At 37.1% G+C, this 23,989-nt stretch overlaps 1 long non-coding RNA gene across 1 annotated transcript in view; it reads right to left on the reverse strand.

Annotated features, from left to right (window-relative positions):
• The window catches only part of LOC309660829, a 1,143,314-nt gene that overhangs the window by 689,194 nt on the left and 430,131 nt on the right, over positions 1-23,989 (reverse strand). The window lies entirely within an intron of this gene.

Below are 23,989 nucleotides of genomic sequence, written 5' to 3' on the forward strand. Positions count from 1 at the left end.
CCGTGGTGGTGTGCGCAGCGCTTCTCCACACAGGCGCCGAGGAGTGTCCCCGCGGCGGTTCTGCGCTGGGAAAGCCAGTCCGACGAGTCAGGTGCAAGGCCTCTGCACACGGCCCCCTACAGGCAAGTGAAACTAGACTAAGGACAAAAGAACAGGTTAGACCTTATTTTATCATTTAGATTCCATCTTATTTTTCCCGGAGACCTCAGTGGACTTTGCCAGGAACATAGGCTCCAGCTGCTGGTGGTGTAGAAGCAAGAATGTGGGCTGTAGTTTCACTGAAGTGGTTGCACTCGACAATTGTCTTAACCTCTCTGAGACTTATTTGCTTTATATGTGTTTTTACACATACTATAAAATCCAGTTCACAAGGTTGCTTTGAGGACTTCATATTATAATGCTCCTGGCACAGTCCCTGAGAGAGTGGAGTTCACAGAATGTTCTTTACTTGCAATAACTGTACCTGAGTCTGAACGTTTGTGGTGGTGGCAGAGACTGTTCATTTTCAGACAGAGTCTCCAGCTCCCAGAAAATTGCGTAGAACGTGACAGGAACTCAGGACATAAGAGGTCTCTTTTCGTAGCCTCGCCTCATTCACAGTGCTCCACACGTGCTGCCCTTTCTTTCCCTTGAATCTTTCAAGCTCCTTGCCACATCTTTTGCATTTTACAGCTGCTCTTTTCTTTTCTGGAATGTCAGTTCCACACCTCTTCATACTGTGGCCTCCTCTTTGTCATTTGGGTGCCGGGTTAACTGCCTACCTCCTTGGTGAAGCCTTCCCAGTTATATTTATATATAAACAGCTTTCTTCTAAGTGAGGAGTCCCCTCCAGGTTCACATCTTCTGTGTGATCTTTCAGACCCAACCACAGACCATGACAAGGGTGGGGTGACAGTGGAATTGCCCTCTGCACAGCACAAGTGCATTGCGGTTTTCTGGAGGGAGTTGCAGTCAGGAGTCAGCCCCCCCACCCCCACCAGGTCAAGCACGCTCATACTCTCATCTGTCTGTTCCTAACCCCGGCGTCTCCATTCTGAGGTCTCTTTCTTGGGGACCCTGGCTGAGGCACATGTACTTCGACACAGCATCTTTCTCCTCCTAGCCCTTCCCCCTCTACCTTCTCCCAGCCCATGGATCTAGAAAGACAAAGAAGCATTTCTGTATGGGCTCCTCTTCAGTGAGATGATTCCCTCATCTGTGCTTCATCCATCTGACACTCACCCTGTGCTTTCTGTGGGGAAAAATGGAACGTTGGTAAGCTGATGCTTCTTTTTGCCTCTTGCTTGCACTGTTTCAGTAGGTGAATAAAGCCTTGATTGTTATTTTATGTTTGCTTCATTGCCCATGAGCGGTTGATTGACACTAAGAACTTATCAATATTTGAAATTATCTTGTTTGTTTATTGGTCTTCTTTACTGCCTCCATTTCCTGACTTGAATGCAAGCTCCACGATTCTAGGGACTCTGTCTGCTCTGTCTACTGCTACACCTGCAGTACCCAGACAAGTACCTGGCATATATTAGGTCTTCAGTGGAAATATGAACACTGAATACCTGGCACACATACCTGGTAAACTATACTTCATCTGGGCTCTTCCCAGCAGGCAGATCTGTGTGCACCATGCTTCTCACAAGGATAAGAATAAGATTCAGGCCATTAATACCAGTTCTCTGGTCTTCTTCATTTTCCTGATAAGATCAATATCATACAGTAAATATACTCCACCTGCCTAGTTTTTTCATCCACTGCATCTTGTAAGACAACTTCAAACGACATTCTTTATAACATACTGTGGTCTACACTTACAGTTTCCATTGCCTTGTCTGCTACTGATGACTGATTGGCTGGGACATTCCTCAGTTGCTTATTAATTGTTGCTTCTTTTATTAAATAACCCATCTCTATAGGTTTTTCCTCTCCCATGTCCAGGGAATCTTACACTTGACCCATTTCACTTGTTACAACAAATGCTAAACTCTAAGACAGAGGTCAGAAAATTATTGACAATGGGTCCAATCCAGCAAGTGGCCTATTTTTCTATAGTTCTGGAGCTAAGAGTGGATTTTACATTTTCTAAAGGGTTGTTCAAATAAGAGGAATACGGGATAGAGAGAGTATTTGGCTAATAAAGCCTAAAGTATTTACATTCTATCTGGCCCTTTGGAGGAAAAGATTGCTGAACCCTGCTCTAAAAGATAACCAGCCAGCCCCAGGAATGCCAGCACTCACAGATCTACTTGCTGTCAGCCAAAAGGCTGCACTAATATGGCTAGCTAGCCTTCAAAGAAGGCTATTTACCTAATTATTAGAGAAATTAGCTCTTCTGTCTTTGGCTTCTGTACCAGGAATATAATCTTTCCAAAGTGACTTCCTTATATAAATCTGGGGACAAAGTTTCAGTTGCCACTTCAAATAGTAAGCCAACCCTACTATTTATTCTATCTGTTCTTCTAATTAGAAAAGAGTTTGAGCCCTCCTTTGGACTTGATAGTACAGTGTTTGTCACTTTTGCTCTCTGTCCCTAGGTGGCAATTATTTGCAGCAGTTTACTATGGAGTATAGAAGATCATTAATAAAATAGACAGTGCTAAGTTTCTAAATTTATGCTGGCAAATAAAAGAAGGGTGGGCCAAGGTGGGAAGCCAAGGGGATTATAAAAGTGAGAAAGACAATTTGCCAAGATTCATCCATCAGGAATATAAAACTGTGTAGACCTCCACTAAGTTTTCTGTTGTTTTGATGAAAATGCCTGAAAAAAAAGAGTTGACTGCATTTGGAAGGCATAGACGTGTCCTTTCGGCTTCAAAGAGCAGTTACCTTCATGTACTGTTTACCAAGCATTGTTCTAGGTACTACAGATGAAATAGTGAACAGAATAATGTTCCCACCTTGACACATCATTTTAGTGTGGGAGGCTGGCACGTGTTAGGTGGTGGTAAGTGCTATGGTGGTAAATAAAATAGAGTGAGGGAGATAGGAAGAGTCAAAGAAGGAATGTTGCTATTTTATGTGGAGAGTTTAAGGAAAGCCTGGCTAATGAGATGACAGTAGAGTAGAGAGAGGAAGGAAGTATGAGCGTTGATATTGGGACAGGAGCATTTTATGCAGAAGGAACTGCAAAAAGCCAAGATATCAAGGTGGAAGCATGGTCCGTTCAAAGAATAGCAAGGAGGTTAATGCAACCAAGTAGAGGAAAAAGGGGAGAGTGGAGAAGGTGAGGTCAGAGAAGTGGCAGGGAACCAGATGTAGAGGATGTTATTGACTTTTATTCTGAATGAGACAGGAAGTGATTGCAGGCTTTTAGCATAGGATTAAAATAATATGATTTAGACTTTAAAATGATAGTTGGGAGTTATCTCTATGGAGAATAGATTTGAAAGCGGGGAGTTGGGAGAGCAGAGTGAACACTGGGATTTTAGCTAGGTGACCATTTCAGTAATCCCAGAAATGATTAAAGTCAGGACCAGAGAGGTAGCAGTAGAGGCAGTTAAAAGATGGTTTTTTAAAGAACATACTATATTTTGAAACTGGAGCCCATATTTTTTTGATGTATTGGATACAAGGTATGAGAGAAAGAGACGGTCAATGATGACTCCAAACATTTTGTCCAGAACAAATAGAATGATGAAGTTGACATTTGCTGAGATGGAGAAAAACATGAAAAGAGCAGGTTTGATGGAGTAAATCGGAAGTTTGGTTTGGGACTTGTTAATTTGAGATACTTATTGGACATCCATGTGGAGATGTGTAAGACACAGAAGAATGTACAAGTCAGAGAGGGATTTGGGCAGATATCTATCTATCTATCTATCTATCTATATAGATAGATAGATATATGTAGATATATATCGATATACATCTATATATATATGAGTTGTCATTTTGTTTAGCTTATATTTAAAAGCATTAAATGGAATGAGGTTCCCCAGGGAGTCAGTGTCTTTAGAGAAGAGTAGTTCTTTGAGAACTGAGCTCTGGGCTGTAGATGTAGGGAACGTAGAGGAACAAACAAGGGAGACTGAGAAGGAGCAGCCAGTAAAGTGACAGAACTGACAGACTGTGGGTGTTAGTACCTGAGTGAAGATACTATATTAAGGAATGTCTGATCAATTCTGTCAAGTTCTGATAATGCAGAGTAAAGTGAACATTAGACTTTAGCAATGGCGGGCCAAAGTAATCTTTGGTAAAGAGAGGGAGAAGGTGGAGTGGGTTTAGCAGAGAATGAGAGAAGAAAGTACAAAGCCAATTACTCTCTTGAGTAAGTTATTTTGAATTTTATGGTAAAGGGGCATAAGAGAAATTAGCTAACAACTAGGAAGCATATATCTCCAAGGAAAACATTTGTAAAGGGAGATATTATAGTATATTTGGATGCTAATGGGAAGTGAAGGAAATATTCTAAAAAGCAGATGAGAAAGGGGACAGTCAATGGCTGGAATGGTGTCTCTGAATGCATGGTATCCAGAGATTGGAGGAATTGGACTTCCATAGGTGCATGGAGAGTGCATCCATGATAAAAGGAGAAATATAGTTAGACTATGAAATGTGGTGGTAAGAGTGAGTGAAAACTCTTTGGATTGCTTCTGTTTTCTCAGTGAAATAGGAAGAAAGGTTATCAGCCAAGAAAGAGGATGGGAGAAAAAATATTGCAGGTTCAAAGAGTGATTGTGGAATGAATGTGAGCTACATGAAAACCAAGTTGGGAGCTGGACCAGATCAGAAGAAGGGCTAGTGTAGTTGCTTATGGGGCTATAGTCCTGAAGTAGTGTATTTAGAGCAGACGAACAAAGGTGTTACACCTATTAGGTGGGGTCAGACCACTGTTAAGCTTCAGGTTCAGGTGACGTTACAGGTTGCACTAGGGTAGACTAGGCAAACGTGAACACTTATATGGCAACTCAAACTCTTCATTTAAGAGCAGAAAATAGCACCTATGCCAATTTTGAAAGGCCTTAGACTAGAGTGACACCCCCAGGCTCTGAGACGGTTGTTGATTCTCTTAATCCTCCCAAATCATGGGAGTCAGTCATATTTAATGTCTTTTTCTTTATTGGGAATAAGCATGGGGATATGGCAATGGTGTGAGGAGTGTGGGGAAAGATATGCAAGTAGTGAGTAATTAATTAAATTTCAAGCCTTACTTTTCCTGTGCTGTTTTGATGGAGCAACAAATCCTGTAAACCAAAAGAATTTGGGGCAGAAAAGTAAGATCTTAGCTCTTCTGCTAACTTTGTTATTTTAATTAGTTTTACAGTTAATCTCTCTAGACCTAGTTTAGTCACCTCTCTGGGACCCATGTTAATAATCTGCCCATGGTTTTGTAAAATTAAGAAAAACACATCAAATGCCACCTGTTTAACATCATCATTTCATTTTTGATTGTTGGTTGTTGTTTGGTTATTTTCTTAAGACATGGATATAGAAATTAAATGTATGCTTAGTTTTAACTACAAATGTTTTGTGGAGATTTAGTTATCATCCTTGTGGCTTTTTATTGAAAGTGTAACAACTCTGATAATTGGAAGAACATGGTGTTATAATCACTCCTTCAAGTTGAATTTTATGAACAAGAGGAAATTTTTAAAATGCTAGAGTTTCACAGGCCTCTTAGATAGCCTCATCCACCAGAGGGCAGACAGCAGAAACAAGAATTACAATCCTGCATCCTGTGAAACGAAAACCACGTTCACAGAAAGATAGACAAAATGAAAAGGCAGAGGACTAAGTACCAGATGAAGGAACAAGATAAAACCCCAGAAAAACAACTAAATGAAGTGGAGATAGGAAACCTTCCAGAAAAAGAATTCTGAATAATGATAGTGAAGGTGATCCAGGACCTCGGAAAAAGAATGGAGGCAAAGACTGAGAAGATGCAAGAAATGTTTAACAAAGACCTAGAAGAATTAAAGAACAAACACCTAGAAGAATTAAAGAACAAACAAACAGAGATGAACAATACAATAATTGAAATGAAAAATACACTAGAAGGAAACAATAGCAGAATAACTGAGGCAGAACAGATAAGTGACCTGGAAGACAGAATTGTGGAATTGACTGCCACGGAACAGAATAAAGAAAAAAGAATGAAAAGAAATGAAGACAGCCTAAGAGACCTCTGGGACATTAAATGCACCAACATTCACATTACAGGGGTCCCAGAAGGAGAAGAGAGAAAGGACCTGAGAAAGTATTTGAGGAGATTATACTCAAAAACTTCCCTAACATGGGAAAGGAAATAGCCACCCAAGTCCAGGAAGTGCAGAGAGTCCCAGGCAGGATAAACCCAAGAAGAAACATGTCAAGATACATAGTAATCAAATTGACAAAAAATAAAGAAAAAAAAAATATTGAAAACAACAAGGGAAAAACGACAAACATACAAGGGAACTCCCATAAGGTTAAGAGCTGATTTCTCAGCAGAAACTCTACAAGCCAGAAGGGAGTGGCATGATATATTTAGAGTGATGAAAGGGAAGAAACTACAACCAAGATTACTCTACCCGGCAAGGATCTCATCTGATTTGATGGAGAAATCAAAAGCTTTACAGATAAGCAAAAGCTAAGAGAATTCAGCACCACCAAACCAGCTCTACAACAAATGCTAAAGGAACTTCTCTAAGTGGGAAACACAAGAGAAGAAAAGGACCTACAAAACCCCCCCAAAACAATTTAAAAAATGTTAAGAGGAACATACATATCGATAATTACCTTAAATGGGAATGGATTAAATGCTCCAGCCAAATGACACAGGCTAGCTGAATGGATACAAAAAGAAGACCATATATATGCTCTCTACAAGACACCCACTTCAGACCTAGGGACACATACAGACTGAAAGTGAGGGGATGGAAAAAGATATTCCATGCAAATGGAAATCAAAAGAAAGAGGGAGTGGCTATACTCATAACGGATAAAATAGACTTTAACATACAGAATGTTACAAGAGACAAGGAAGGACACTACATAATGATCAAGGGATCAATCCAAGAAGAAGATATAACAATTATAAATATATATGCACCCAACATAGGAGCACCTCAATATGTAAGGCAAATGCTAACAGCTATAAAAGAGGAAATCGACAGTAACAATAATAGTGGGGGACTTTAACACCTCACTTACACCAATGGACAGATCATCCAGACAGAAAATTAATAAGGAAACACAAGCTTTAAATGACACAATAGACCAGATAGATTTAATTGGTATTTATAGGACACTACATCTGAAAACAGAAGATTACACTTTCTTCTCAAGTGGACATGGAACATTCTCCAGGATAGATCACATCTTGGGTCACAAATCAAGCCTTGGTAAGTTTAAGAAAATTGAAATCGTATCAATCATCTTTTCTGACCACAACACTATGAGATTAGAAATAAATTACAGTGAAAAAAACATAAAAAACACAAACACATGGAGGCTAAACAATATGTTACTAAATAACCTGAGTTGAAGAAATCAAAAAATACCTAGAGACAAATGACAACAAAAACATGATGATCCAAAACCTATGGGATGCAGCAAAATCAGTTCTAAGAGGGAAGTTTATAGCAATACAATCCTACCTCTAGAAGCAAGAAAAATCTCAAATAAACAATCTAGCCTTACACCTAAAGGAACTAGACAGAGAAGAAAAAAAAAAAAAAACCCCAAAGTTAGTAGAAGGAAAGAAATCATAAAGATCAGAACAGAAATAAATGAAATAGAAACAAAGAACACAATAGCAAAGATCAGTAAAACTAAAAGCTGTTTCTTTGAGAAGATAAACAAAATGGATAAACCTTTAGCCAGACTCATCAAGAAAAAGGGGGAGAGGACTCAAATCAATAAAATAAGAAATGAAAAAGGAGAAGTTACAACAGACACCTCAAAAATACAAAGCATCATAAGAGACTACTACAAGAAACTATGCCAATAAAATGGACAACCTGGAAGAAATGGACAAATTCTTAGAAAGGTATAACCTTCCAAGACTGAACCAGGAAGAAACAGAAAATATGAACAGACCAATCACAAGTAATGAAATTGAAACTGTGATTAAAAATCTTCCAATGAACAAAAGTCCAGGACCAGATGGCTTTACAGGCGAATTCTATCAAACATTTAGAGAAGAGCCAACACCCATCCTTCTCAGACTCTTACAAAAAATTGCAGAGTAAGGAGCACTCCGAAACTCATTCTACAAGGCCACCATCACCCTGATACCAAAGGCAGACAAAGATACCACAGACAAAGAAAATTACAGAGCAATATCACTGATGAATGTAGATGCAAAATCCTCAACAAAATACTAGCAAACAAAATCCAACAGCACATTAAAAGGATCATACACCATGATCAAGTGAGATTTATCCCAGGGATGCAAGGATTCTTCAATGTTCACAAATCAATCAATGTGATACACCATAGTAACAAACTGACGAATCAAAACCATATGATTATCTCAATAGATGCAGAAAGAGCTTTTGACAAAATTCTACACCCATTTATGATAAAAACTCTCCAGAGTGGGCATAGAGGGAACCTACCTCAACATAATAAAGGCCATATACGAGAAATCCACAGCAAACATTCTCAATGGTGAAAAACTGAAAGCATTTCCTCTAAGATCAGGAACAAGACAAGGATGTCCACTCTCGCCAGTATTATTCAACATAGCTTTGGAAGTCCTAGCCAAGGCAATCAGAGAAGAAAAAGAAATAAAAGGAATCCAAACTGGAAAAGAAGAAGTAAAACTGTCACTGTTTGCAGATGACATGGTAGTATACATAGAAAACCCTAAAGATGCCACCAGAAACCTACTAGAGCTAATCGATGAATTTGGTAAAGTTGCAGGATACAAAATTAATGCACGGAAATCTCTTGCATTCCTATACACTAACAAATAATGATCAGAAAGAGAAATTAAGGAAACAATCCCATTCACCATTGCAATAAAAAGAATAAAATACCTAGGAATAAACCTACCTAAGGAGGTAAAAGACCTGTAGTCAGAAAACTATAAGACACTGATGAAAGAAATCAAAGATGACACAAACAGATGGAGAGATATAAAATGTTCTTGGATTGGAAGAATCAATATTGTGAAATTGACTATGCTACCCAAAGCAGTCTACAGATTCAGTGCAATCCCTACCAATGGCATTTTCCACAGAACTAGAACAAAAAATTTCACAATTTGTATGGAAACACAAAAGACCCCGAATAGTCAAAGCAATCTTGAGGAAGAAAAACAGAGCTGGAGAAATCAGGCTCCCGGACTTCAGAGTATAATACAAAGCTACAGTAATCAAGACAATATGGTACTGGCACGAAAACAGAAATATAGATCAGTGGAACAGGATAGAAAGCCCAGAGATAAACACACGCACCTGTGGTCAACCAATCTATGACAAAGGAGGCAGGGATGTACAATGGAGAAAAGAGAGTCTCTTCAATAAGTGGTGCTGGGAAAACTGGACAGCTATATGTAAAAGAAGGAAATTAGAACACTCCCTAAAATCATACACAAAAATAAACTCAAAATGGATTAAAGACCTAAATGTAAGACCGGATACTCTAAAATTCTTAGAGGAAGACATAGGAAGAACACTCTTTGACATAAACCACAGCAAGATCTTTTTTGACCCACCTCCTAGAGTAATGGAAATGAAAACAAAAATAAACAAATGCGCCCTAATGAAACTTAAAAGCTTTTGCACAGCAAAGGAAACTATAAAAAAGATGAAAAGACAACCCACAGAATGGGAGAACATATTTGCAAATGAATTGATGGACAAAGGATTAATCTCCAAAGTATATAAACAGCCCATGCAGCTCAATATTAAAAAAACAAACAACCTAATCCAAAAATGGGCAGAAGACCTGAATAGACATTTCTCCAAAGAAGACATACAGATGGCCAAGAGGCACATGAAAAGTTGCTCAACATCACTAATTATTAGAGAAATGCAAATCAAAGCTACAATGAGGTATCACCTCACACCAGTCAGAATGGCCATCATCAAAAAATCTACAAACAACAAATGTTGGAGAGAGTGTGGAGAAAAGGGAACCCTCTTGCACTGTTGGTGGGAATGTAAATTGATACAGCCACTATGGAGAACAGTATGGAGGTTCCTTAAAAAGTAAAAATAGAATTACCATATGACCCAGCAATCCCACTCCTGGGCATATACCCAGAGAAAACCATAATTCAAAAAGACACATGCACCCCAATGTTCATTGTAGCACTATTTACAATAGCCAGGTCATGGAAGCAACCTAAATGCCCATCGACAGACAAATGGATAAAGAAGATGTGGTACATATATACAATGGAATATTACTCAGCCATAAAAAGGAACAAAATTGGGTCATTTGTAGAGACGTGGATGGACCTAGAGACTGTCATACAGAGTGAAGTAAGTCAGAAAGAGTAGAACAAATATCGTATATTAACACATATATGTGGAATGTAGAAAAATGGTACAGATGAACCAGTTTGCAAGGCAGAAATACACAGATGTATAGAACAAACATATGGTCACCAGGCGGGGAAAGCGACTGCAGGGGGTGGGTGGTGTGATGAATTGGGAGATTGGGATTGACATATATACACTAATGTGTATAAAATAGATAACTAATAACCTGCTGTATAAAAAATAAATAAATTTAAAAAATAAAATGCTAGAGTTTCTACTATACTATGTTTTAAATTTGTACACTTAAATGACCTTTTTAATTTCATTTACAATCATGCTAAATGAGACTTTTTCTCGTAACATTTTTAAGTATTAGAGAAGTCTTTATACTCAGTTGGCTCTAAAGATCAATCTTTAACATTTAGTAGATGTAAGTACAAAAGACATGATCTCATCAAACCCTTGATATGAAATTTCTTTTCATTTTATAGTTCGTAATTTTATTTTTTCATTACCTAGTAAGAATGTTGTTCAGGGTTAGACTTTGCTATTCTAAAGTTCTATATTCCACCTGTTGTATTGACATTTGGATTAGAGAGGAGTTGTTGAATGGCTAGTATCATATAAGGCTTAAGTAGGAGTCATTAGTTCACAATTGATTTTTTTAAACTTTTTTTAAAAATAATTATTTTATTTATTTTTGTCTGTGTTGGGTCTTCGTTGCTGCACGTGGGCTTTCTCTAGTTGCAGTGAGTGGGGGCTACACTTCGTTGCAGCACACGGGCTTCTCATCGGGGTGGCTTCTCTTGTTGCAGAGCATGGGCTCTAGGCGTGCGGGCTTCAGTAGTTGTGGTGCACGGGCTTAGTTGCTCCACGGCATGTGGGATCTTCCCGGACCAGGGCTCAAACCTGTGTCCCCTGCATTGGCAGGTGGATTCTTAACCCCTGCACCACCAGGGAAGCCCCTCAATTGATTTTGGTGTGCACCAAAATTAACCAAATCTTACCACTAAATTGTACCTTTAAAAATTACAATATATTATAAATTTAGTTGCTGCTGTCTATCTCAGAACCATGTCATATGGGGAGAATTTTGGCACTGGTATACCTTGCGTATATTACTTAACTGACCAGACCCTCAGTGTCCTTTTGTACACTGAGGGGATAAATGAGATGGCTTTGGAATCTAAGCTTTTCCAATTCTAAGATCCCATGAAATCCATTTGAAGTTATGTAAGTCTTTGCACATTTAAAAGAGTTGTCTAATATTTACCTAATTGATAAGCAAGACCAATTAAACTTTCCCTATCCAATTAAATGTCTCCTAGATTCATTATTTACTCTCCTCCTTTCATTGCCACTACTTGACTTGTGGAACTAAGCACTTGGACTTTTGCATTGGCTTCCAAGCTGGTTTTTTGGTGATATCTATACTGAACTCCAATAATAGATTGCTCATTAATTACTTCATTCAACAAATATTTTTTAAATGTCTAGTATGTTCCAGGCACTATTTTGCTTCAGCAGAGACAACAGTGAATAAAATAGACAAAACTACTTTATTTCATAGAGCTCAGATTCTAGTGACGGAAGAAAGACAATAATAAACCAGTATAGTATACAAGTTGAATAGTCATAAGTGGAATGAGAAAAATAAGCAGGGTTTAAATTTAGGGAAAACTAGGGTAGGGTAGGGTGGAGGAATAATTTAAAGTAGGATGATCAGGGAAGGCCCACTGATAAAAGGACTTTTCAACTGAGACTGCTCAGGTATTTATTGTAACACATTTAGTGAGTGTCAGATAATGTGTCATGTGAAGCATTTGCAAGAGGAGGAAAATGCAGAAGCACAATCTTAAAATTCAAGGAGATTAGAGTTTGGTGGGAAAAATGAACAAAGTGTACAGTAAAAAAGGTGTTTATGATATAATCTCAAAAACATGAGTCCAGATTCATTCTCTGCCACGTTTCAGTTGTGCTGTCTGGAAATTGATTAACATTGCTAAACTTCAGTGTGTTCATCTATAAAACTGATAGTATAACAGTACCCACACCTGTATCCTGATATAAGTAAAAAGGTTAAACGCACTCATACATTTTATTTTGTATCTCATAAACTGAGTGCTGTAGCCAGCATACTAGTTGGTACTTAATATGTGTTCAGTGATTAAATAAAAGAACAATAATTTGTTTTTTAAAAAGTGATTTTTGTTTTACAGTTTTACCCATTGTACATAAACAGTTGTAGAATTTTTTAATGGTAAACTTTTTAAGCTTTTAAAATTTATGCTTATCTTTTGAATTATCTGAACTATAAAATAATCTGAGCACAATAGCAACTGTGAATTGAAATAAAAACAACCTTAACAACACTGATTAAAATGTTAAATCTTTGGTCTATAAATATAATTTTCTATGAACAAAAATAAATATTGACTTTAAATCCACAGCAATTTTTGTTAGCCTCTAGCGTCCTTAGGTAGCATGAAAGAGTGTTAGTTTACAAGATGAACGAGTCTGTTTCCTTCTGCTACATGAAGGTTTAATTTTGATGACAGTGAAGGCCATCCCTAGTACCTGGGTAACAGCTATTTACACATTGGATTGAAGTTGGCATTTAAAACCATTTTTAGATAGAGTGAAACAAGCTGTAACTCCTTTTAGCCGAAATTGGGTTAATCAAAGACACCAGTCAGTTTCATACTATAAAAGAAGTAATATGAAAATAATGCAATATAAGTACTGTATATATTTGTTTTGCTGCTCAGCAGTGTAGTACAACTATAGAACCCACTATGAAATATCATGTAGGCAAACGACATTACTTTTTATCTCACACTCTTCCATATTTCAGTATGTTGAAATCAAAAGCCAAGTTAAGGGTTTTGTGAAAAGCCACAACTCTTTCATCAAATTGCTATACCTAGTACATTTCTAAAATGGTAAACCTGATACAAATAAAACCAGGAAAATTGTTTTTGATGCATTTTAGCTTTGCATCAGAAAATATTGAAATAAGCACTTAAGGCAAATAGTTGTCTCTCAAAGCTATAGTAGCTTTTTTCCCCCTCACAAAATCCATCAGCTTTTGAAGAGGAATAAGTCATTCACTTGAAAACAGAGGTTATTTCAGCAAAAAAGACAATACATGCTTGACAAACAAAATCCTCCCATTCATGAGAAGAATTTTATTTAAATTTCAAATCAGTAGCAAACCCTATCCAAACAATTTTGACCAGAAAAGAAAATGAACTCTGTATTTCTATGGAGAGTTTGTGAAGCATAACATATGATAGATGTTATCTTTCTTATACCCTTGCTTACCACTGGAAAGTACCGTAGGTCATGAAAAAGTACGGCACAATTCATAATGTTTAATTCAGTTTGATAGTACTCATCCTGCATGGAGCCAAATAAGTAATCCTTGAACCCAATTATTATAATTTAATTATCCTTCAACCCTTATAGTACATACCAGGAAATATTTTTTGATGGTTACAAATAAGCTTTAATATAAGTGTTAGCAAACAAGTGTAAATCATATCAAATCACAGAAATTAATTCTTTGTTTTCAAGGATGAGGCAGGGCTGATGTCACTTTAAATTTTTATATCCAACATCTTTATTTGCAAGATTAGCAAGCCATCTTTGACTTTTTTAATATTATAAAACTTGTTTGGGAAAATACTTGTAGAAAAATGCATTATAAAAACTATAGTTAGTATATCATTTGGGAAATAAAAAGAAACATGTTATTGGAAATGGAGGTTATTGAAATTTTCAGTCTGAAAGTGATTTTGAATTAAGTTCTGTGAAATAATTTGACATTGTAAGAAACACATGAAAGGCAGTCATTTTAATATTTTCAAGTTCTGGATATTAAACATTTTATAGAGCAGATAATTTTATATTTCACTTTCGGTCTAATGTTTGATATTGTGCATTCATTGCCATACTGGAAAAAAAGTTTGATGGGGCCACAGATTATGTAGTTTGGGTAACATATTTTCCTTTGGATTTCATCAAATTCACATGACTACCAACCCTCTAATCACAAATACAACATGTCATTGTAGAATAATAAAATATGACTTGTTGGAGGTGTTTTTAAGCAAAAGAGTCATAAATAGCATGTTTTTCCACACATAAGTTCTGAACCGGAATGAGACAGATAGAAACCAAAATAACTCACTTATTGATTCAGTAAGAATTAGAGGATTTGGCTTATATCTGAAGGCAAGAGGGCTTCTTAAATTCAACCACAAGTTACCTAGAATTCTTCCCATAGGGACAGACTTTCTAGAGGAACAGAGTGGAGTGAAAATATTTTTGATGTGAGTCTCTTCTCTTACGAGAAAGAGAAATAGAGGGATGGGGTTGTAAGTACCCAGGTTCTTCTCCCATGCTTACTAGTTAGAAAAATCAATTCCATTTAAACTGGAGTCAAAATATGATTAGAGAGGGCAAGAATATTAGCCAATGAGTGATTCTTTCCCATGCAAGGAAACATCAGGGACTGGAGAAGCAGACTAATGCTTGCTTCACCTAAAACATCTCTTGGATATGGGATAATGGAGACAAATAAGGATGGTGCTAGGTAGACAAGGAATCTGACCAAGACTGCTACTTTAATCAACATTTATCAAGTAGCTGCCATGCACAAAAGACAATGCTTTATACAGATGTTTGCAGAGGTTGAACTCAGTAAATAAAGTTAATTAATAAAAAATGATATAAAATCTCCAACTGAAATAAAAATCCAAGTCAAGAGTTAATTAATTGGTGCCACAATTCCAATTGTCTTTGTTTATGGTTTGGAAAAAGAAAAAGAAAGCAAGCAATAAGCAGAGTACCAAGTTGCACTGTCATGTATTTAACATCTTGATTTCTTTTGTTATAGATTGCAAAAACTGGCCTCAATTCTTCCCTGCATCATGCATCCATGATCTTTTTAATCTAGCTTTGCAGTGTTCTGGGATTGGCCGTGGGGCTTGGTTGGGTCAGTAACATGTAGCAAACATGACTAAGTAGAAGCTGGAAAAGTGCTTGAAAGAATAAGCTTACCCTCTCTCTTGCATTGCTTCCAGCACCAGGCCTGGTCTACAGCCTGCTGGAGTGTAGGAGGCATGTAGTAGAGTTAATTTATTCCAGTTGTCCCAACTGAAGCTGGCCTTGGTAAGCCTGATGCCAATAAAGTGAGTGCAGCAAAGTTCAGCAGATACAACTAGAAAGTAACCCAGACACTTGGGCATCGAAAGCTTACTGTTATAGCCACTGAAGTTTTTTATTTTTTTTAATTTTTATTTTTAACATCTTTATTGGAGTATGATTGCTTTACAATGTTGTGTTAGTTTCTGCTGTATAACAAAGTGAATCAGCTATACATATACATATATCCCCATATCCCCTTCCTCTTGCGTCTCTCTCGCACCCTCCCTATCCCACCCATCTAGGTGGTGACAAACACTGAGCTGATCTCCCTGTGCTATGTGGCTGCTTCCCACTAGCTAGCTATTTTACATTTGGTAGTGTATATATATCCATACCACTCTCTCACTTCGTCCCAGCTTACCCTTCCCCATCCCCGTGTGCTCAAGTCCATTCTTTACGTCTGCATCTTTATTCCTGTCCTTGCCCTAGGTTCTTCAGAACCTTTTTTTTTTTTGATTCCATATATATGTGTTAGCATACGGTATTTGTTTTTCTCTTTCTGACTTACTTCACTCTGTATGACAGGCTCTAGGTCCATCCACCTTACTACAAATAACTCAATTTCGTTTCTTTTTATGGCTGAGTAATATTCCATTGTATATATGTGCCACATCTTCTTTATCCATCCATCTGTTGATGGACACTTAGGTTGCTTCCATGTCCTGGCTATTGTAAATAGAGCTACAATGAACATTTTGGTACATGACTCTTTTTGAATTATGGTTTTCTCAGGGTATATGCCCAGTAGTGGGATTGCTGGGTCACATGGTAGTTCTATTTTTAGTTTTCTAAGGAACCTCCATACTGTTCTTCATAGTGGCTGTATCAATTTACATTCCCACCAACAGTGCAAGAGTGTTCCCTTTTCTCCACACCCTCTCCAGCATTTATTGTTTCTAGATTTTTTGATGATAGCCATTCTGACCAGTGTGAAATGATATCTCATTGTAGTTTTGATTTGCATTTCTCTAATGATTAATGATGTTGAGCATTCTTTCATGTGTTTGTTGGCAATCTGTATATCTTCTTTGGAGAAATGTCTATTTAGGTCTTCTGCCCATTTTTGGATTGGGTTGTTTATTTTTTTGTTATTGAGCTGCATGTGCTGCTTGTAAATTTGGGAGATTAATCCTTTGTCAGTTGCTTCATTTGCAAATATTTTCTCCCATTCTGAGGGTTGTCTTTTGGTCTTGATTATGGTTTCCTTTGCTGTGCAAAAGCTTTTAAGTTTCATTAGGTCCCATTTGTTTATTTGTGTTTTTATTTCCATTTCTCTAGGAGGTGGGTCAAAAAGGATCTTGCTGTGATTTATGTCATAGAGTGTTCTGCCTATGTCTTCCTCTAAGAGTTTGATAGTGTCTGGCCTTACATTTAGGTCTTTAATCCATTTTGTGCTTTTTTTTGTGTATGGTTTTAGGGAGTGTTCTAATTTCATAGTTTTACATGTAGCTGTCCAGTTTTCCCAGCACCATTTATTGAAGAGGCTGTCTTTTCTCCACTGTATCTTCTTGCCTCCTTTGTCAAAGATAAGGTGACCATATGTGCGTGGGTTTATCTCTGGGCTTTCTATGCTGTTCCATTGATCTATATTTCTGTTTTTGTGCCAGTACCATACTATCTTGATTACTGTAGCTTTGTAGTATAGTCTGAAGTCAGGGAGCCTGATTCCTCCAGCTCCATTTTTCGTCCTCAAGATTGCTTTGGCTATTCGGGGTCTTTTGTATTTCCATACAAATTGTGAAATTTTTTGTTCTAGTTCTGTGGAAAATGCCATTGGTAGGGATTGCACTGAATCTGTAGACTGCTTTGGGTAGCATAGTCAATTTCACAATATTGATTCTTCCAATCCAAGAACATTTTATATCTCTCCATCTGTTTGTGTCATCTTTGATTTCTTTCATCAGTGTCTTATAGTTTTCTGACTACAGGTCTTTTGTCTCCTTAGGTAGGTTTATTCCTAGATATTTTATTCTTTTTGTTGCAGTGGTAAATGGGAGTGTTTTCTTAATTTCACTTTCAGAGTTTTCATCATTAGTGTATAGAAATGCAAGAGATTTCTGTGCATTAATTTTGTAATCTGCTACTTTACCAAATTCATTGATTAGCTCTAGTAGTTTTCTGGTAGCATCTTTAGGATTCTCTATGTATAATATCATGTCATCTGCAAACAGTGACAGCTTTACTTCTTCTTTTCCGATTTGGATTCCTTTTCTTTCTTTTTCTTCTCTGATTGCTGTGGCTAAAACTTCCAAAACTATGTTGAATAATAGTGGTGAGAGTGGGCAACCTTGTCTTGTTCCTGATCATAGTGGAAATGGTTTCAGTTTTTCACCTTTGAGAATGATGTTGGCTGTGGGTTTGTCATATATGGCCTTTATTGTGTTGAGGAAAGTTCCCTCTATGCCTACTTTCTGCAGGGTTTTTATCATAAATGGGTGTTGAATTTTGTCAAAAGCTTTCTCTGCATCTATTGAGATGATGATATGGTTTTTCTCCTTCAATTTGTTAATATGGTGTATCACGTTGATTTATTTGCATATATTGAAGAATCCTTGCATTGCTGGAATAAACCCCACTTGATCATGGTGTATGATCCTTTTAATGTGCCGTTGGATTTCTGTTTGCTAGTATTTTGTTGAGGATTTTTGCATCTATGTTCATCAGTGATATTGGCCTGTAGTTTTCTTTCTTTGTGACATCGTTGTCTGGTTTTGGTATCAGGGTGATGGCGGCCTTGTAGAATGAGTTTGGGAGTGTTCCTCCCTCTGCTATATTTTGGAAGAGTTTGAGAAGGATAGGTGTTAGCTCTTCTCTAAATGTTTGATAGAATTCGCCTGTGAAGCCATCTGGTCCTGGGCTTTTGTTTCTTGGAAGATTTTTAATCACAGTTTCAATTTCAGGTCTTCTGATTGGTCTGTTCATATTTTCTATTTCTTCCTGGTTCAGTGTCGGCAGGTTGTGCCTTTCTAAGAATTTGTCCATTTCTTCCAGGTTGTCCATTTTATTGGCATAGAGTAGCTTGTAGTAATCTCTCATGATCCTTTATATTTCTGCAGTGTCAGTTGTTACTTATCCTTTTTTCATTTCTAGTTCTATTGATTTGCGTTTTCTCCCTTTTTTTCTTGATGAGTCTGGCTAATGGTTTATCAATTTTGTTTATCTTCTCAAAGAACAAGCTTTTAGTTTTATTGATCTTTGTTATCGTTTCCTTCATTTCTTTTTCATTTATTTCTGATCTGATCTTTATGATTTCTTTCCTTCTGCTAACTTTGGGGTTTTTTTGTTCTTCTTTCTCTAATTGCTTTAGGTGCAAGGTTAGGTTGTTTATTTGAGATGTTCCCTGTTTCTTAAGGTAGGATTGTATTGCTATAAACTTCCGACTTAGAACTGCTTTTGCTGCATCCCATAGGATTTGGGTCGTCGTGTCTCCATTGTCATTTGTTTCTAGGTATTTTTTGATTTCCTCTTTGATTTCTTCAGTGATCACTTCGTTATTAAGTAGTGTATTGTTTAGCCTCCATGTGTTTGTATTTTTTACATATCTTTTCCTGTAATTGATATCTAGTCTCGTAGCGTTGTGGTCAGTAAGATACTTGACATGATTTCAATTTTCTTAAATTTACCAAGGCTTGATTTGTGACCCAAGATATGATCTATCCTGGAGAATGTTCCATGAGCACTGGAGAAGAAAGTGTATTTTGTTGTTTTTGTATGGAATATCCTATAAATATCAATTAAATACAACTTGTTTAATGTGTCATTTTAAGCTTGTGTTTCCTCATTTCTTTTCATTTTGGATGATGTGTCCATTGGTTAAAGTGGAGTGTTAAAGTCCCCTACTATTACTGTGTTACTGTTGATTTCTCCTTTTATGGCTGTTAGCATTTGCCTTATGTATTGAGGTGCTTCTATGTTGGGTGCATAAATATTTACAATTGTTGTATCTTCTTTTTGGATTTATCGCTTGATCTTTATGTAGTGTCCTTTTTTGTCTTTTGTAATCGTTTTTTATTTTAAAGTCTAGTTTGTCTGATATGAGAATTGCTACTCCAGCTTTCTTTTGATTTCCATTTGCATGGAGTAGCTTTTTCCATCCCTTCACTTACAGTCTGTATGTATCCCTAGGTCTGAAGTGGGTCTCTTGTAGACAGCATATATATGGGCTTGTTTTTGTATCTATTCAGCCAGTCTATGTCTTTTGGTTGGAGCATTTAATCCATTTTCTTTTGAGGTAATTATCGATATGTATGTTCCTATTCCCATTTTCTTAATTGTTTCGGGTTTGTTTTTGTAGTTCTTTTCCTTCTCTTGTGTTTCCTTCCTAGAGAAGTTGCTTTAGCATTTGTTGTAAAGCTGGTTTGGTGGTGCTGAATTCTCTTAGCTTTTGCTTGTCTGTAAAGATTTTTATTTCTCTGTTGAATCTGAATGAGATCTTTGCTGGTTAGAGTAATCTTGGTTGTAGGTTTTTCCCTTTCATCACTTTAAATATGTCCTGCCACTCCCTTCTGGCTTGCAGAGTTTGTGCTGAACAATCAGCCTATAACCTTATGGGGATTCCCTTGTATGTTATTTGTTTTTTTTCCCTTGCTGCTTTTAATATTTTTTCTTTGTATTTGATTTTTTAAAAATAAATTTAATTGTTTATTTGTTTATTTATATTTGGCTGCATTGGGTCTTCGTTGCTCTGCATGGGCTTTCTGTAGTTGTGGCACACAGGCTTAATTGCTCCACAGCATATGGAATCTTCCTGGACCAGGGCTCAAACCAATGTCCCCTGCATTGGCAGGCAGATTCTTAACCACTGCGCCATGAGGGACGTCTCTCTGTATTTAATTTTTGATAGTTCCATTAATATGTGTCTTTGCATGTTTCTCCTTGTATTTATTCTGTATGGGACTCTCTGTGCTTCCTGGACTTGACTATTTGTTTTCCCATATTAGGGAAGTTTTCAATTATAATCTCTTCAAATATTTTCTCAGTCCCTTTCTTTTTCTCTTTGTCTTCTGGGACCCCTATAATTCGAATGTTGGTGTGTTTAATCTTGCCCCAGATTTCCCTCAGACTGTCCTCAAGTCTTTTCATTTTTTCTTTATTCTGCTCTATGATAGTTATTTCCAGGATTTTATCTTCCAGGTCACTTATCCGTTCTTCTTTGTCAGTTATTCTGCTATTGATTCCTTCTAGAGAATTTTAAATTTCATTTATCATGTTGTTCATCATTGTTTGTTTGCTGTTTAGTTCTTCTAGGTCCTTGTTAAACATTTCTTTTATTTTCTCCATTCTATTTCCAAGATTTTGGATTATCTTTACTATCATTACCCTGAATTCTTTTTTAGGTAGACTGCCTATTTCCTCTTCGTTTGTTTGTTCTGGTGGGTTTTTACTTTGCTCCTTCAATCTGCTGTGTATTTCTCTGTCTTCTCGTTTTGCTTAACTTACTGTGTTTGGGGTTTCCTTTTCTCAGGCTACAGGTTTGTAGTTCCCGTTGTTTTTGGCGTCTGCCCCCCGGTAGGTAAGGTTGCTTCAGTGGGTTGTGTAGGCTTCCTGATGGAGGAGACTGGTGCCTGTGTTATGGTGGATGGGGCTGGTTCTTGTCTTTCTGGGGGGCAGCACCACATCTGGTGTCAGGTTCTGGGGTGTCTGTGAACTTATAATGATTTTAGGCAGCCTCTCTTCTAATGGGTGGGGTTGTATTCCTGTCTTGCTTGTTGATTGGCATGGGGTGTCCAGCACCGGAGCTTGCTGGCTGTTGCATGGAGGTGGGTGTTAGAGTTGAGATGGAGATCTCTGGGAGAGCTCTCGCCGATTGATATTACATGGGGCCAGGATGTCTCTGGTAGACCAATGTCCTGAACTCGACTCTCCCACCTCAGAGGCTCAGGCCTGACACCCGGCCAGAGCACCAAGACCCTTTCAGCCACATGGCTTTTGGGAAGTCTGTGGTCTTCTGCCAGCATTCAGTAGGTGTTCTGTAGTTGTTGCTCCACATGTAGATGTATTTTTAATGTATTTGTGGGGGTGAAGGTGATCTCCACATCTTACTCCTCCACCATCTTGAGGGTCCTCCTCAAGATATTTTAGACGTACCCATCTTTTGGGGCCACCAATGTAGGTGAAAGTAAAGGTAGAGTGTGAGTATCTGAAATCAGGCAGGACATGGTCATGGCGGGGCCAGGGGTGGTCCGCCACTGAGGTTTTGTGGTTCTTTTTATACAGCATTATGGTGGCCATAGGTAAATGGTACAGTTTCTTTCCATGCTCCCTTCCTCCCTTTCTTTATGCCTATTCCTGCAATCTCTTTCTTTCTTTCTTCCTTCAGTGATAGATCAAAATTTATTCATCATTTTCTGTGTGTCAGGCACTATGCAAAGAACTGGAGATGCAAGGATAATGAGGCACTAACCCAACCACTTTATCCTTATCTCTCTACAATTTAGGCTTTCTTATGACTATCAAAATCAATAGGCTATAAAATTAAGTGACTATCTGCAGCCATGTCTAATTTGGTTAATTGTTGAATTCAAAGCTCTTTGAGCATCTTAGTGGAGGTAAATAATAGACAGTGCTTAGTCATTACTTTTATTGTTAGCTGTAGCTTCATGTCTAAAAGCCTGGGCATAAAGCCATGTGCTAACCTTTAAGGTTGTTGCTATCTAAAATGCCAGGGGGAAAAAACATATCAAGTGAAGTATACTTTAATCATAGGAGTTGCTAGAAGGAAAATATATACTAATGTGGGACTACACGTGACGTGATGACATACTATCAATATTAAAAGTCATACTTTAAATGACCTTACAGAAAAAAATCTAAAATATATAGATTTATATTTTAATTAAAATTTTTTATTATGAAAAACTCTCTCTCTCGCTCTCTCTCTCTTCCTCTCTCTCTCTCTATATATATATTGTGTTGGCCAAAAAGTTCATTCAGAGTTTTTGTAATGTCTTATGGAAAACCCCAAATGAACTTTTTGACCAACCCAATACATGTCATATATTTGTTAAACCAGAATCAACAAATATCAACACAAGTCCAGTTTGTTTCATCTGTAGCCACACTCACCTTCCTAGATTTTATTTTGAAAGAAATCCCAGTCAGCATATTATTTTATCTATAAATGTTCAGTACACATATCTAAAAGATAGTCTTTAAAAAGCAGTAATACCATTATCACTCTAAAATATAATAATTACTTCTCAATATTGCAAATTCTACAGTCCATGTTCAAATATTGGCAGTTGTCTCATAAAAGTATTCAAATCAAGAGACAAACAAATTTTACACATGGTAATTCATAGACATATCTTTTAAATCTCTCAATTTTAAAGATTAATCCATTTTCCCTTTGCAATTTATATTTTGAAGAAAAAGAGTCATTTGTTTGAGATCACAACAGTTTGAATTTTGCTGTGGAATCATATAAAATTGTCCTCTAATTCTTATAGTTCTTGAAATATTGAAGTTAGATCTGTGGGCCTGATCATATTTGATCAAAAGTACTTCAGTGGTAGTTTTGTGTATTTCTATCAGGAAGCACACCTCTCTTTCCAAACCTATTAATTATCTAAATCCATTAATTCATTAAGGACTGCAAATTGATGGTACTCTAATTTTATCTCTTTCACTTGTTAGCTATAACATAAGGTTAAAGAGAAACTTCTCTAGACATATTTGGTTACCCTGGGATGCAGTTGGTATAGGAAAATGTGGATAAATGCTCAATTCTTTTCTGTATTAATCAGTTTTCAAAATAATGAATTGGTAACCTTGCATTTTTCAAAGGTGAACAGTGAGTTTTCTCTTCTACTTTTCTCTTTTCTGTGGTTTCTTATTTTTTAAAAGAACCTTAATGACCCATAGATTTAATCATATTTGATTTATTTTAATTCATTGGTCAGCAAGAGATACTTCAAGTTGCCTACTGAGTCCTTTTAATTAAACCTCAGTTGTCTTTGATGGCTTCTTTTGCTTCCTGGTTGATGCAATGTTCCAAACTCATCTTGTACGTCACACCCTGCCACCCCAAACTAGAATCAGGTACTTCTTCAAGGAGCCCCTGGTTTCTTTGTATAGGAAATGGTATTTAGATAACTACAGTTTGAACACTAGTGGCATCATGCAACTAAGTTCATCATAGTTTCAAGGCCTTTTCAGTGGAAGAGCTAGCAAATGCATATGTAATGCTTAATGAATTTATTAAGACTCTTTCAATTCAGATTTAGGACCAGTTAGATCAGAATTGTATATATAACTATAGATCTTATATCTGCATCACCTACCAACTAATGCTGAAAACCCATGTTCCCAGTGACTCCAGTATAATTATTCATTGGCTTTTTTCTACAATAGACATATAACACTATCAACAC

This window comes from Balaenoptera physalus (assembly GCF_965194825.1).
Source record: "Balaenoptera physalus genome assembly, chromosome: 5".
NCBI lineage: Eukaryota > Metazoa > Chordata > Mammalia > Artiodactyla > Balaenopteridae > Balaenoptera > Balaenoptera physalus.